Raw genomic sequence first — 15,850 nt, forward strand, 5'->3', positions numbered from 1 at the left:
CCACAGGGGATTTAGCCATGCCAGTGCCTCCCCAGTGAGATGGGACATGATGAAGGCCACCTTGGCCCAGTCGGAGATGAACTGGTATGCCAATAGCTCAAAGTGCAGGGTGCACTGGTTTATGAAACCCCGAGCTAAAGTAGGTTCGCCGGCAAAGCGTGGAGGTGCCAGAAGCTGAGGTCCATATTCGGGTACCATGAAGGGACTGGATTGCGGTACCGCAGGAATGGGCACGGCTGGACCAGAGGTAGACAAAGACGAGTCACACAATGCGCCTAGACGAGAGTTAACGGACCGTAGATAGGACAGTACCACCTCCTGCTGAGTTTTCTGACGTAAGACTTCCTGGTGCAGATCGGAGATCTGGGGACCACCGGTTCCATTGCCCGAGCAAACTGTAACGGGTCTGGGAGGTGGAACCTCTGAGCAACTATACAAGGAGGCAGTCCTTGTAAGGAAGCGGGTGGCTCCCAGGGAAGGCGGGCAGGTAGTCACGGCTAGTGACGGGGACAGTCTCTGGGTAGAAGGGCAGGAGGTCACGGCAAGTGACGGGGACAGTCTCTAGACAGGCGGGTGGTCACGGCAAGTGACGGCAGAGCCTCCAGGTAGACTAGCAGGCAGGTAGCAGGTGGACGCTCCCAGGTGAGCGGGCAAGAGTCTCTGGACAGGCAGGTGGTCACAGCACGTGACGGCGGAGCCTCCAGGTAGGCTAGCAGGCAGGTAGCAGGTGAGCGCTCCCAGGTGAGCGGGCAAGAGTCTCTGGACAGGCAGGTGGTCACAGCAGGTGACGGCGGAGCCTCGAGGTAGGCTAGCAGACAGGTAGCAGGTAAGCGCTCCCAGGTGAGCGGGCAGGCTGGTCCATAGACAGACTGACAGATGTCGGAAGGCAGACCGTCGGACCGCAGGCTTGCAAGCAGGTAAGCGGATATCAGGCAGGTATCAAGCAGGAATCTGGCAGGTAACAAGCAGGAATCTGGCAGGTGGCTGGCAGGTAACTGGTAACGGGACCTGAGGGCTGAAGCAGAGTGAAGGCTTTGCAACAACATTGCTCGGGCACCTCCATTTTGGAGGAGGTGCCTTATATATGGGAGGTCCTCCGGCAATTGGCCGGGGACTCCTTAGGACGGCGCGCGCGGTCCCTTTAAGAGAGGGGGAGCGAGCGCGCGCCCTAAGCACACTGCCGGGGAAGGAGCGCGTGCCGGAAGCAGCGGGGAGAGAAGCGCTGGAGGACGCCGCGCCTGGAGCGGGGAGGTGAGAGTGACGGCGTCTCTGCCTAGTACGGGGCAGAGACGCCGATGCTACATTGATTATAAAATATACATTTAATTGTTAATTTTATTTTTTTTTAAAACATATAAAAAGGAAAGGATGCTTAAAAAAATGCACTGGGACTCAACCATATACAGTACAGACCAAAAGTTTGGACACACCTCATTTAAAGATTTTTCTGTATTTTCATGACTTTGAAAATTGTACATTCACACTGAAGACATCAAAACTATGAATTAACACATGTGGAATTATATACTTAACAAAAAAGTGTGAAACAACTGAAAATATGTCTTATATTCTAGGTTCTTCAAAGTAGCCACCTTTTGCTTTGATGACTGCTTTGCACACTCTTGGCATTCTCTTGATGAGCTTCAAGAGGTAGTCACCGGAAATGGTTTTCACTTCACAGGTGTGCCCTGTCAGGTTTAATAAGTGGGATTTCTTGCCTTATAAATGGGGTTGGGACCATCAGTTGTGATGTGCAGAAGTCAGGTGGATACACAGCTGATAGTCCTACTGAATAGACTGTTAGAATTTGTATTATGGCAAGAAAAAAAGCAGCTAAGTAAAGAAAAACGAGTGGCCATCATTACTTTAAGAAATTAAGGTCAGTCAGTCCGAAAAATTGGGCAAACTTTGAAAGTGTCCCCAAGTGCAGTTGCAAAAACCATCAAGCGCTACCAAGAAACTGGCTCGCATGAGGACCGCCCCAGGAAAGGAAGACCAAGAGTCACCTCTGCTTCTGAGGATAAGTTTATCCGAGTCACCACTGTTAGAACCTTGCTCTTAGGTTTTTTCTATTGCTGGTCACATGACCTTGTTGGCCTATTTAGTCCTGCTCCGCCCTTCTGGCTTTGCTGGACTTCATTGTATTACTACTCTTTAGCTAGCCTGTGCTTAGTATCTAACTCTGTTAGTTTGCTTGGTCTTCGGACCTCTGTGTTCTATATATTTTGTTTGTTTGTCTGTCTGCTACTATTTCTGTTAGGAGGTCTCCATTTTGCTCCCAGTCCCTAGTACTTGTAGGGATTCCTTCCCCACATCTATAGGTCTCCGTACAGACTAGCTGAGGACTTTAGCAGGTCTGATCGCAGGATCAGGTTCCCTGTTACATCGTAGGGATCAAGCTGAGTTCTATCGTAGGGACAGATCTCCTCTCTTTCCTTAGCTCTGGTAGCAGAACATAACAACCAGCCTCAGAAATCGCAGGTTAACAGCAGCTCAGATTACAGACCAGGTCAATGCCACACACAGTTCTAGCAGCAGACACATCTCTACAACAACTGTTAAGAGGAGACTTTGTGCAGCAGGCCTTCATGGTAAAATAGCTGCTAGGAAACCACTGCTAAGCACAGGCAACAAGCAGAAGAGACTTGTTTGGGCTAAAGAACACAAGGAATGGACATTAGACCAGTGGAAATCTGTGCTTTGGTCTGAGGAGTCCAAATTTGAGATCTTTGGTTCCAACCACCGTGTCTTTGTGCGACGCAGAAAAGGTGAACGGATGGACTCTACATGCCTGGTTCCCACCGTGAAGCATGGAGGAGGAGGTGTGATGGTGTGGGGGTGCTTTGCTGGTGACACTGTTGGGGATTTATTCAAAATTGAAGGCATACTGAACCAGCATGGCTACCACAGCATCTTGCAGCGGCATGCTATTCCATCCGGTTTGCGTTTAGTTGGACCATCATTTATTTTTCAACAGGACAATGACCCCAAACACACCTCCAGGCTGTGTAAGGGCTATTTGACCAAGAAGGAGAGTGATGGGGTGCTATGCCAGATGACCTGGCCTCCACAGTCACCAGACCTGAACCCAATCGAGATGGTTTGGGGTGAGCTGGACCGCAGAGTGAAGGCAAAAGGGCCAACAAGTGCTAAGCATCTCTGGGAACTCCTTCAAGATTGTTGGAAGACCATTTCCGGTGACTACCTCTTGAAGCTCATCAAGAGAATGCCAAGAGTGTGCAAAGCAGTCATCAAAGCAAAAGGTGGCTACTTTGAAGAACCTAGAATATAAGACATATTTTCAGTTGTTTCACACTTTTTTGTTAAGTATATAATTCCACATGTGTTAATTCATAGTTTTGATGCCTTCAGTGTGAATGTACAATTTGTCATGAAAATACAGAAAAATCTTTAAATGAGGTGTGTCCAAACTTTTGGTCTGTACTGTATATTGTCTATACAATTCACAACAGACACAATAAATTTGTAGCTTAGAAATATTAAGATCTTATTGAAATTATTAAAATCAAGCTCTAAAGTAATAAGGTGCTGATGTGTCACTGTACTTCCAAAATTAATATTAATATAGATAAATATATGCATATATAGTGCCAAAAAAGAAAAATTAATACACCACAGTATATTATAAATATAGTTAAAGTAACCTAAACATAAATAGTGGTCTTTTCCTAAAGTGCATAGTGCAAAAAATATCCAATACCTGCATAAAGTGAGGGTTTCCCCTATGCATATAAGGCTATTGCACTCATTGGCATCCGACTGAAAATAAATAGTCACCACTACAACTATTTTTCTAAAGTGCACAGTGCAAGGAGATGTCCAATACCTACATAAGTGGAAGGTTTTCACTATATATATGAAGCTATTATATTCAGTGGCATCAGACTGCAAGTGACCAAGCACAGCAACAGCTTAGGTAAAGGTTATTCTAGGCAATAATAAAGGAAGGTCTGAAATGTTATTTAACTGTAGACCAAAGTATAAATATATGTTGGCTCCACAATGCAGCCCCGACGCGCACGTTTCGCCCTGCTTGCTTCTTCCGGGGGCGTGTCTGTTTGAGGGAGCATGTATTTAAATACCTGGGATATCCAATGATGTGAGGTGCTTGGTATGAAGTCAGCGGTTTTGACATATTGCGGTGAGGATTCAGCATATGCGGTCACACGCCTGGAAGCACCCACCCCTCGTCAATATAGACAGAGAGGAGGCGTGCCCCGGCATTACTGACCTCGATGCTGAGCCTCAATGAGCCCGCAGCTTGCGCATGCGCACTAGTCAAAACCGGACCACTACTAAAGAGTACCTTATTTTTGACTGCTGTTCTGTGCTATGTTATATGATGTTATTATTGCAATTAGGGGTTCGCTGTCCTGAAAATTTCCATGATCAACATATAATGGGGCTAAAGAAGGGTGAAAAAAGTGTAAGAAATAATTCATAATAGATAATACAGTATATAATGAAAAGCAGTTCTATGCCAACTAGCACCAAATGTGGTGATATTAACAAATGATTAAAAAAGCATAATGAATGTCACCAACATGATAATCATATGATAAAATATACATAGAGACTGTGATACAAGGTAACTATTGTGAAATAAATAGGACTACCTCCCTAAATGTGGAAGTGTTAAGGATTATCAAAGGATGAAAAATGCAAAATGGATAGTTGCCATACTATAATAATGTAATTAGGGCCAAAAAGGCACTGTACACATAAATTAAAGCCACCTTATATACAGTATATATATATAACATAGGAATAACTAGATAGATGTATGATCACAAAGGACCACAAATCCATCCTATATCATACACAACTAGAACCCCCTCACTCAATGGATCATTTGAAATGAAGATCAATTTATAATTCTATTATATATATTATTCATATGGTATATATTATAAAATCCTTCACACCCACATAAATATATATATCTCCATACGGAGGCTAAAATTAACTCTCCAAAATAGAAGAAAGAAGGTCTACGTTTCGTAACCCAACTAACAGACGAACAAGACAATATTTGTCCAAATAAGGTTTCCATGACTAATTCTCATTGGACATTACAATATGGACATTAGAGCAGGTCCGGCAGTGATGATACGGAAAACGAATGAGTGGAAAATAACTTCTTCCCGCAGTCCCAACGAGAGGTTCCAGGACCCATCCTTTTGAAGAGAACTTCACTCGCCAAACTTCTCCACAATATTCCAACATCGGGTATCAATATAAATACAATGGTAAAAAGATGTAAATTCCTTAAACAGAAAAGAAAAGAATTAAAATCAAATAAAAACAATAATTAAAACCAACACAACTGCCCTAAATAATTTATCTTAAATACCCAATTGACTCTATATACTACTAACTACATGCGTATAAAGAAACACCCAAGAGGCCCATAGTGTGGTTCTCGGGAGAGGCGGTGGGTCAAAGGAAGGCCCCAAAACCGAAACTTTCATTGAGGCCTTGTGGAGTGAGTGCTCCCAAACTGTATATCCACTTACTCTCTCGTTTGGCCAGATTCTTTCCAATGTCACCTCCTCTGAAACCCATTGTGACTATATCAATCCCCCTAATTTGTAACAAATTGGGGTTGCAGTCATGATATTTTTTGAAATGTCTGGGTATGGTTTTCAGAGAGGAGACATCCATGACTTTTCTGGCCTTTTCAATATCAAGACAATGTTCTCGAGTCCTAATTTTCAATTCTCTGCTAGTAAGCCCAATATAATTTTTTTTGCATGGGCATTCAGCTTGATAAATAACTCCTTTGGTAGAGCACGTAATATGGTGTCTAATATCATACAAACGTGTGCCAGATGTTGAGAGATACCCCTCGGAGTTTGTGGAGATGAGGATGTCGAGAAATTCCATCGACCTGCCAAATTTGTAGGTTAATCTGATGTTACGATCATTATTATTCAATTGCATCATCAAAGCTTGCAGTTCATCTACTGATCCTTCCCATATAAACAGGATATCGTCTATGTACCGTATCCAATTTTGAACCTTATTAATCCCTATAATTGAGTCATCTTGAAAAATTTCCCGCTCCCACTGCCCTAAAAAAAGATTTGCGTAAGAGGGGGCACAAAATGCCCCCATCGCAGTCCCCTGTAACTGCAAAAAAATCTTTTTATTGAATGTAAATACATTATGGGTCAGTGCGAATTCTAATATGTTAGAAACAGTTTGACCATAGATTGTTCAATATTGCTAGATTGCCAAAACCATTTTACTGCTCCGAGCCCATCTGCATGTTTAATCGATGTGTACAACGCTTCTATGTCTGCTGTTACTAACATCATGTTCTCTGTCAGAAAAATATTATCCAAACTTTTGAGGGCACTGGTGGAGTCTTTAATGTATGATGGTAATTCTGAAACAAGTGGTTGCAGATAATAATCCACTATTCTGCAGATGACTTCACATAGGCTCTCGTTTCCGGAGACTATTGGTCTCCCAGGGGGGACAATAGCATTTTTGTGGATCTTTGGGATCAGGTATAGAGTTGCTAATTTCGGATGCAAATTTCTATATAACTCTAATAATCTCTTAGGAATGAAGTGGTCTTCAAAGGCTTCTGTTAAAATATTGAGGAGGTCCGCATGAAATTTGGATGTGGGATTGTATGTTAGCTGTTTATAACACCCAGGTTCATCCAATAGTTTTTTAGCTTGACTTTCATACATTGTGTTTGGCCAAACAACAATGTTGCCTCCTTTATCGGCCATTTTGAAGACCACGTCATTCCACTGTCCCAGGTCCTCCAGTGCCTTCCTCTCTCTCAAATTTAAATTAGATCGGCCTCTAGATCTTGTGGCTAATTCTTCTATATCTCTGGACACCATTTTTGTAAAAACGTCCACTGCCGGTACCAATGTCAGAGCTAGAAATTTCTTTTTCTGACCTACCAAATGTGAGGGAAATGTACTTACATCTGGATTGTTTTCCTCTGCCAACGACTCTAATACTTCCAGTGCCTCTCTTTCATCTCGATTTGGGAATAAATCATGCGGGCGCATGCGCCGCAATATGTCCAAACCGCTGACATCCTACCAAGCACCTCACGTCATTGGATATCCCGGGTATTTAAACACACATGCCCCCTCAAACAGACACGCCCCCGGAAGAAGCGAGCAGGGCGAAACGTGCGCGTCAGGGCTGCATTGTGGAGCCAACATATATTTATACTTTGGTCTACAGTTAAATAACATTTCAGACCTTCCTTTATTATTGCCTAGAATAACCTTTACCTAAGCTGTTGCTGTGCTTGGTCACTTGCAGTCTGATGCCACTGAATATAATAGCTTCATATATATAGTGAAAACCTTCCACTTATGTAGGTATTGGACATCTCCTTGCACTGTGCACTTTAGAAAAATAGTTGTAGTGGTGACTATTTATTTTCAGTCGGATGCCAATGAGTGCAATAGCCTTATATGTATAGGGGAAACCCTCACTTTATGCAGGTATTGGATATTTTTTGCACTCTTCACTTTAGAAAAAGACCACTATTTATGTTTAGGTTACTTTAACTATATTTATAATATACTGTGGTGTATTAATTTTTCTTTTTTTGGCACTATATATGCATATATTTATCTATATTAATATTAATTTTGGAAGTACAGTGACACTTCAGCACCTTATTACTTTAGAGGTTGATTTTAATAATTTCAATAAGATCTTGATATTTCTAGGCTACAAATTTATTGTGTCTGTTGTGAATTGTATAGACAATATATATGGTTGAGCCCCAGTGCATTTTTTTAGCATCCTTTCCTTTTTATATGTTGTTTTAAAAAAAATGTAACAATTAAATGTAGATTTTATAATCAGTATGTGTGTCACTTCTTATACTCAGCAGGTAATATTTAGTACTTAATGAGTGTTGTCTATTGAGCTTGTAAACAGACCATGAAATGTGGACACATGAAGCTAAACTAATGTAGAGTATGGAATATTGGCTTTAATCTGCCTGATAATTTATCCAGCTCTCTCTCTATTAAATGTTTGGCCGAGGAAGATACCCTATATGAATAAATGTATTGGGGCACCTCCACATCAAAACGCATCATTGAAAAAGGGGTCCGCTACCGAAACGCTGCACGCCCTCTCCATAATGTCTCCATGAAAGGCTGGTTGTATCTACAGCTGATCAATTAAAACCTAACTTTTAATGATATCAAGTAAAATGGAGGTTTGGCCTACAAAATCACACATACAGGAGGGGGCTGGAGACAGGCACAGCTAGAGGGAAGCCCACCATGACCAGGATTGGCCTGGAGGTTTCCCATGTTTAAAAGTGGCATTTATGGGGATTGGCTAGTGGGAAGTTTGGGAGGCGAGCAGTGGGAGAGGCGTATATAAAAGGGAAAATGCAGGAAAACCGCCATTCCTGGAGGAGCAGCAGACGAGAAATTACCTGAAGATGGAGTCCGTGGAATCCCTGGTGGTTCGGCTGAGAGATGTCGCCCGGTCACGCAGCGATGGATGGCTCCAGGCCCAGCTGTCTGCTCTGCTTGGAGCAGCTGGGAACCAGGAGCCGCCATCAGGAGCGGGTAGTAGGACCGGGAGGACCCAGCCCCCGGAGAAACTGTCGCCGGAGGTATCAGCGCGCGGCAGGCGCAGGCTCCGGAGCCCCTCCGGGGACACTGCGGGGAGAGAGAGTGACGGCGCGGTCCCTTCCCGCCGCGCTCGCCGCGGCAGGAATCTGCCCAGCCGGCGTGCTGGCGCAGTGCAGCGGAGATCGCGGCCCGCGCTGGAAGTCGGGGCCACGCCGGAAGTGAGGGCAGCACCGGATGTGCGGCCTGCGGTAACAGCGCTGCCAGTGCCGGAGGTCCGGGTCCCGGCAGACCGGCGCATGCGCGCTGCAGCCGGGCTGTGCAGGCCCGATTTGAACTGCGGGGGGGCCCAAGCCTGGAGGAGAGGAGCCAGGAGGGACAGAGGAGACGCACACAAGGCGGCAGGCATCACTGGCGATGCTCCTGTCGGGGTGCCTGCTGGGAGGAGGACCAGGAGTTCAGGACGGCAGGCAGCAGGCCAGGGAACCCCTGCTGCCTGGCTCATCTGGAAGACGCGGGGTGGAGGCAGAGGCGGGCAGCGACACCACGTTACCCAGCAGCGTTCGTTCCGGCAGTGCGGACCAGGCCCGCGTGTCTGGGTCTGGTAGTCGGAGGAGGCCCAGAGCTGCGTCCAGGAACGCAAGGAGGTCCAGCGGGAGGCGATCCTCGATGAAAAGCCCGGCTGCCTCATCCGTGACTGTTCAGGTCCCCCCTGGTGACGTGGAGGCCAGGGGCGCAGGCCTTGAGCAGCGTACGGATTCTGAGGGATCGGATTCCAGCGGCAACAGTGATGGAGGAAGGGGTCGTCAGGACTCAGGATTTCCGGCTGGCGGGGACACAGCACCTGCGCAGCTGCATGAGTATGACTCTATGTCTGGTTTGTCGCCCGCAGGGGCTGTATTGTGTGGGGAAGGTAGTGGTCAGTTGGTAGGCCAAGGTAGGGGGACTTTAGGCGGTCACGGGGGGGTCGAGGTAGCGGGGATTAGCGATATCCTGCACAGTATGTCACAGATTTTGTGTAGAATGGAGGGTGGAACAGCGGGTGGGTCAAGGGCATCCCCCGTAGGAGCCTGGTTACCAGGTCAGGATGTGTTGCCACAGTCTAGTTACGGTGTAGTCAGGTCTGCGGCGGGCACAGAGGTAGCATCTACGGGTGTTTCAGTGTCGGTTCAGACGGAAAAGGACAAAGGGGATACGGTGAAGTTGGATGACAGGGCTAAGGGTGAGGTGTATGTGTGCTTTGAGGGGCCATTGGGGGAGCATTTAAAAAAATAGGTGAAAGAGAAAATTTGGCGTGATGAATACGTCGAAATTTTCTCCCTCCTTCCCTTGGAGAAGTTTAGTTTAGACAAAGGGAAGAAGGATGATAGCAAAAAGGAGGAGAAGCGCAGGTGGCGCTTGATCCCTCAGACATTTGTAAATTAGCTTCAAGCTTTTGCTATATTAGCGAGTGTCATTGGGGAGAAGTTTCCTGAGAATTGCTCGGGTTCATTTTGTTATTTAGATGCGATTGGGGAAACGCATCATACTTACGGGGGTCAGACATGGCTGAGGTATGACGAGCAATTCAGGCAGAGGAAGGCGGTGCGGCCGGAGATCAAGTGGGATCAGAAAGATATCGGCCTTAGGTTGAAGGTGAAGGCCCCGGCTAGGTACAGGCAGTCCTTTCATGGGAGCGGAGGGAGCGGGAGTCAACTGGCAGGACAAGGGGGCGGTAGTCAGGGAGCACAAGGAGGAAAAGAGAAGTTGGGAACGTGCTGGCAATTTAATGACGGCCAGTGAAAATACAGGAACAGCTGTAAGTTTAAACATGTGTGTTCACATTGCAATGGTAGCTCCCATGGGGCCTCCAAATGCTTCAGGAAAGGAAAAGGAAAGCTGTCTGTGGGTACCGGTCAAGGGGGTGACTCCAGTGAATCTGCTAGGGATGGCCCCCTTTCTAATTAGATATCCTGATCAATTGAAGGCTGCGGTTATTGGTAATGGTTTTCTGAAAGGTTTCAGGATCCCGCCACCTGATCATATAGTTCCTTTCTCCATTAAAAATTTGAGGTCTGCTTTGTTGCATCCGGAGGTGGTCAGTGCTAAGTTGGCAAAGAAAGTTGAGTTAGGTCGTATGGCTGGGCCGTTTGAGAATCTGCCGGTTGAAGGGGTGATCATTTCTCCTTTAGGAGTAGTACCTAAGAAGGAGCCGAATAAATTTTGCTTGATACAGCATTTGTCGTATCCGAAAGGTTTTTAGGTCAATGATGGTATTGCGCCCGAATTATGTTCTGTAGAATATACCTCATTTAATACGGCCGTATCATGGGTGTGCAGGTATGGGCCTGGGGCATTGTTAGCTAAAACCGACATTGAATCAGCTTTTAGGTTACTCCCGGTTCACCCTGCTAGTATTCCGTTGTTGGGTTGTTTTTGGAACAAAGGTTATTATCTGGATAGGTGTTTGTGACTCGCCCCCTGGGCCGTGGGGCACTCGGGACCCGGCTTCAGGGCAATGCTGGGAGTAGTAGTGGCGACCCGGTCCCGTGGCTCAGGGTGGTCAGATCAGTGGCAGTCTATGATATGCTGTAGGTAATGTCCGACTACGTCACCCGTGGATTGCGGTCAGGGCTAACCGCCGTTGCAGTGCAGACCGCTGGGGCTGATATAAATGTGCAGCACTGAATAGTTCAACTCCCCACGGGAGGAGTATGGCCCCAGGGCAGTATATATAATGGATGATGGAGGGGATGATTCCGACCGCGATAGCCAGTAAACGGAGGCCTCTTAAACAGTTCAGGGTCTTTATTAGAACAGGTAAAATGACCCAGAAACAGGCCCGGCTAGGAGGGGAACTGGATGTCTGAGAACAAGTGGGAAGCTGACCCTGGTCAGGGTGAGGGTGTAGGCCTACCGTGCTCTCTGTGCTCCTTCTGGCTATTTCCCTCCTTGTAGTGTAACAGCCCACGTTCCCGTGCTCACCGTGTCCTCTCGCCCGTATGGCTTGCAACTTGGGTCCCTTTCTACTCCCGGCCTGGTACGGCTTTGCTGGTCCCTTCTGCTGTGGCGGAGCCTTCGGGCTTCTTAGGCCAAGGAACATACAGTCCCCTGCGGACTGGTTATCTGCTGTAGGACTTGGAATCCTCCCAGCCTCAGACACCAAAGTCTGGTAGATTAGTTTCTTTGTCTGCCAGGACAGGCTCACTTCGCCTCTTGTCCCTGGCTCGTGGCTCTCCTACTGCCACACGTCCTCTTAGGCTGCAACACAACTGTCTGTCCCTGCTCTGGGACACCTCTCAATCCAGAGACAGGTTATCCAGTTTTCCCTAACCCTCCCCCAGCTCCAGCTTTTATAGGGGCAGCCTGCTCCCCCTACTGGTCTGGGACAGGAGGTGCTGCAAGCTAATGGTCCTTGACTAGAGGACCTCCCCCTTGCTCTCAGACACAGCTTTATTATATTTGTGGCATCCAGGCCAGGGTGACACATTCCCCCCTAGTAAAATTTAGTACTCCGGGACTAAACAATAAACAAAGATAATATGCATGACCATAAAACATCAGTAGACAAACGACGCACAGGTTGAGTTATTAAGGTCACAGTGTGGTCTGTGACCGGGTGTCCATTTCACCAACACAACGGGGAGCCTTAACCAGGTGGGGGTCTGTCCTAGCCCCAAGTCCTTTACAGTCTTAGTTCATTCCTTGGTTAGGCTCCGAACGCAGTCCATACATAGTCCCGGTTATTAAAAGTCCATATCCTTTGAGTCCGTACGGTAACTGTAAGAAACTGAAATACACAATTACTAATCATGCATGTAACTTTGCAAACATTTCAACACTTGGCAACAGGGTTATTTACTGTTTTAGTGCACCCTATATTCTCCAGCGAGCGGGTATCTGCCCCTTTGTGCTCCTGGTTGACCTGCGTAACCTACTGTCTGGTGGTGGACCGACCTGGTTTTCTTCACTACCATTTAGGGTACAGTCACTGGGTAGACTTACAGGCAGGGCAGGCAGCTGTCTGCGGGTCCTCTGGCTTACCGCAGGCATGGCTGGCTCACTGTCAGCAGAGGGTTGATTCTCCTGGGCTGCAGGTACTGGCTCTTCTGCCTCTGGAACTGCTTGCTCTTCTTCACCTTCCGGCTCTGGTGTAGGTTGTTGCTGAGCCGGTTGCAGGAAATGCAGGACGGGTACCACTATGGCATCGTTTATTCGAGTCCAGGACTGAGGGAACTCTCCGAGAACTGTGCTGATCATTTCTTTCTTGTCCTCTGCGGGTTCAAGGTCACTTTGATCCTTTTCTGCACTACGGAGTTGCTCGGGGCACCTTTTTAGGTGGTCTCCGGAGACGGTACTAGTGGTTTCTCCTCCATCCTTGGTGATCACGCACACCTTCGAGTTGTCGTGATCAGACTGCAGTACGGTGTAGGGTTCCCTTTCCCACTGGTCGTCCAACTTATGTAGCCTTCTCTTTCGCTTCAGGACCTGCTCACCAGGTTCTAGGGGACCAGCAGGGGCATGTTGGTTGAAGAGTCTTTCTTGCCTTTCTCTCACCTGGGCCAGGCTCTTCTCCACACTCTCCTGTACCTTCTTGTACTGCAGTCGCCTTTCCGTATCCCAGTCCGCATCCGGGGAGGTGTCCTCAGGTGTTAGGACTCCCATCTCCAGGTCCATGGGCAGCTTACCTGGTCTGGCTCGCATCAGGTAAGCCGGGGTGCAGTTTGTAGCATTCACCGGGATATGGTTGTATAAGTCTATCAGGTCCGGCAGCTTTTCTGGCCACAGGCTGTGTTCCTCCAGGGGCAACGTCTTCAGGAGATCGATGACTATATTGTTCATTTTCTCACACATCCCGTTGGTTTGTGGGTGGTAAGGCGTTGTCCGAATCTTCTTACAGCCATAGAGGTTGCAGAACTCTTGGAAGATTTCAGCTTCGAACGCTGGACCCTGGTCCGTTAGGACCTGTTCCGGATACCCGTGTGGACGGCAGAAGTATTGCTGGAAGGCCCTGGCCGCTGTTTGGGCTGTCAAGTCATTTACCGGGACCACCACTAGAAAACGGGAATAGTGGTCCACGATTGTCAGGGCGTAGATGTATCCTGACCGGCTTGGAGCCAATTTGACGTGGTCCAGAGCTACCAGCTCAAGAGGCTGCTGGGTGACGATGGGCTTCAAGGGTGTCTTCTGGTAGGTGCGGTCTTTTCTCTTTAAGTTACAAGGGCCACTGTCCCTGCACCACTTCTCTACAGCCCCTCTCATGCCGACCCAAAAGAACCGTCCTCTTAGCAGGAACTCCAGTTTCTTCCAACCGAAGTGCCCCGCTCTGTCATGGTAAGCCCCCAGGACCATAGCTGCATCCCGCCTTGGGACCACGACTTGCCAGGTCAGCTCGTGTGTCCGGTGGTTGACAAGTCTTCTGCACAGCTTGCCTTCATAGAGGAACAGCTTGCTCTTCTCTTTCCATAGCTGCTTGGCTTCCTCTGGAGCATCCGGATCTAAGCGGGCGTCTTCCTGGGTCAGCAGATCTTTCACCAGGCGGATCGCAGGATCACTATCTTGGGTCTCGGCCCAGCTGTGGTGAGGTAGGGGATTGATCATAACGGTTGTTAAATCTTCCTCCTTCACGCGGTGGGAGTATTGAGCGGCCCCATACCGGTGAAACGCGGGGAGTTCTACCTCCTCCAGCTCTTCTGGGTCTTCATCACCTTCAGGTAATTGAGGCATTCTCGACAGGGCGTCAGCGTTGGCATTGGTTTTGCCTGCCTGGTACTTGATCACAAAGTCATAATTGGAGAGACGGGCCATCCACCGCTGTTCCAGGGCACCAAGTCTTGCACTGTCTAGGTGTGTTAACGGGTTGTTGTCCGTGTACATAGTGAACTTTGTGGAGGCCAGGTAATGCTTGAAGCGTTCCGTTACGGCCCACACCACAGCCAAGGATTCTAGCTTGAAGGAGCTGTAATTCTCCGGGTTCCTCTCGGTGGGCCTCAATTTCCGGCTGGCGTACGCGATCACCCTTTCTCTGCCCTGTTGGTTTTGTGACAGTACGGCTCCCAGTCCCACATTACTGGCGTCTGTGTGGAGAATAAAAGGCTGGCCATAATCAGGGTAGGATCTCATCCCCTGTGAGGGCCATCTTCAACTGGCGGAAGGACTCCTCTTCCGGTTTATCCCACTTGAAGGGTGGCTTTTGGCTTCTGGACTTAGACTGTCCTATCTGGAGGTCCTGCCAACCCGAGGAATTGCCTCACTTCTTTGATGTTCGAGGGGCTTGGCCATCTCTTGATTGCTGTGACCTTGTCAGGGTCGGGGGCTACTCCTTCCGCACTTACCACGTGCCCTAAGTACTGGACTTTTGGTTTCAACAGGTGACACTTTGATGGTTTCACCTTCAGGCCATAGACTGCCAGGGCTTCGAACACCTCGGCCAGGTGCTTTAGATGGTCCTCGTAAGTCTTCCAATAGACGATCACGTCGTCCAGGTAAAGGAGGACCGTCTCGAAGATTCGGTGCCCTAGACAGCATTCCGTCAGCCTCTGGAAGGTCCCTGGTGCGTTGCAGAGCCCGAAGGGCATACAGTTGAACTCGCTCAGTCCCATCGGGGTGGTGAAGGCGGTCTTCTCCTTGTCAGCCTCTGCCACAGGAACCTGCCAGTACCCGCTAGTAAGGTCCAAAGTAGAAAAGAAGTTAGCTGATTTTAGGGCGGCTAAAGACTCCTCTATTCTAGGCAGCGGATATGCGTCTTTGTGGGTGATACGGTTGATTTGTCTATAGTCCACGCACATTCTCATGGTGCCGTCTTTCTTTTTTACCAGAACCAGGGGGGCTGCCCAGGGGCTACAGCTATCTCTAATGACCCCAGCTTCTTTCATTTCTCTTAGCATGCCCTTTGCGTTCTGATAATGTGCAGGGGGTACAGGTCTATGTCTCTCTTTTATTGGTGGGTGGCTCCCCATGGGGATATGGTGTTCTATCCCTTTTACTGTGCCGAAGTCTAGCGGGTGCTTACTAAATATTCTCGTACTCCTGGACCACCCGGTAGACTCCTTGTTTTTGGTGCAGGGGAGTGGAGTCAGCACCCACATGGAGTTTCTGGCACCAGTCCTCCTTTTGTTTCTGGGAGCCATTACCCTCCGCCTGTGGAGATAGAGGCAAAGGCTCCACGGCCCTGATAGCTTTGTGTTCGACAGCAAACAGTTTGGCAAGTGTAGCGTACCTGGATAAGTGTACCTCTCTCTCCCCAATGTTGAGAATGCGAACGGGCACCC

Source organism: Phyllobates terribilis, unplaced genomic scaffold (assembly GCF_046119375.1).
Source record: "Phyllobates terribilis strain yellow unplaced genomic scaffold, ASM4611937v1 Scaffold_3__8_contigs__length_932513732, whole genome shotgun sequence".
NCBI lineage: Eukaryota > Metazoa > Chordata > Amphibia > Anura > Dendrobatidae > Phyllobates > Phyllobates terribilis.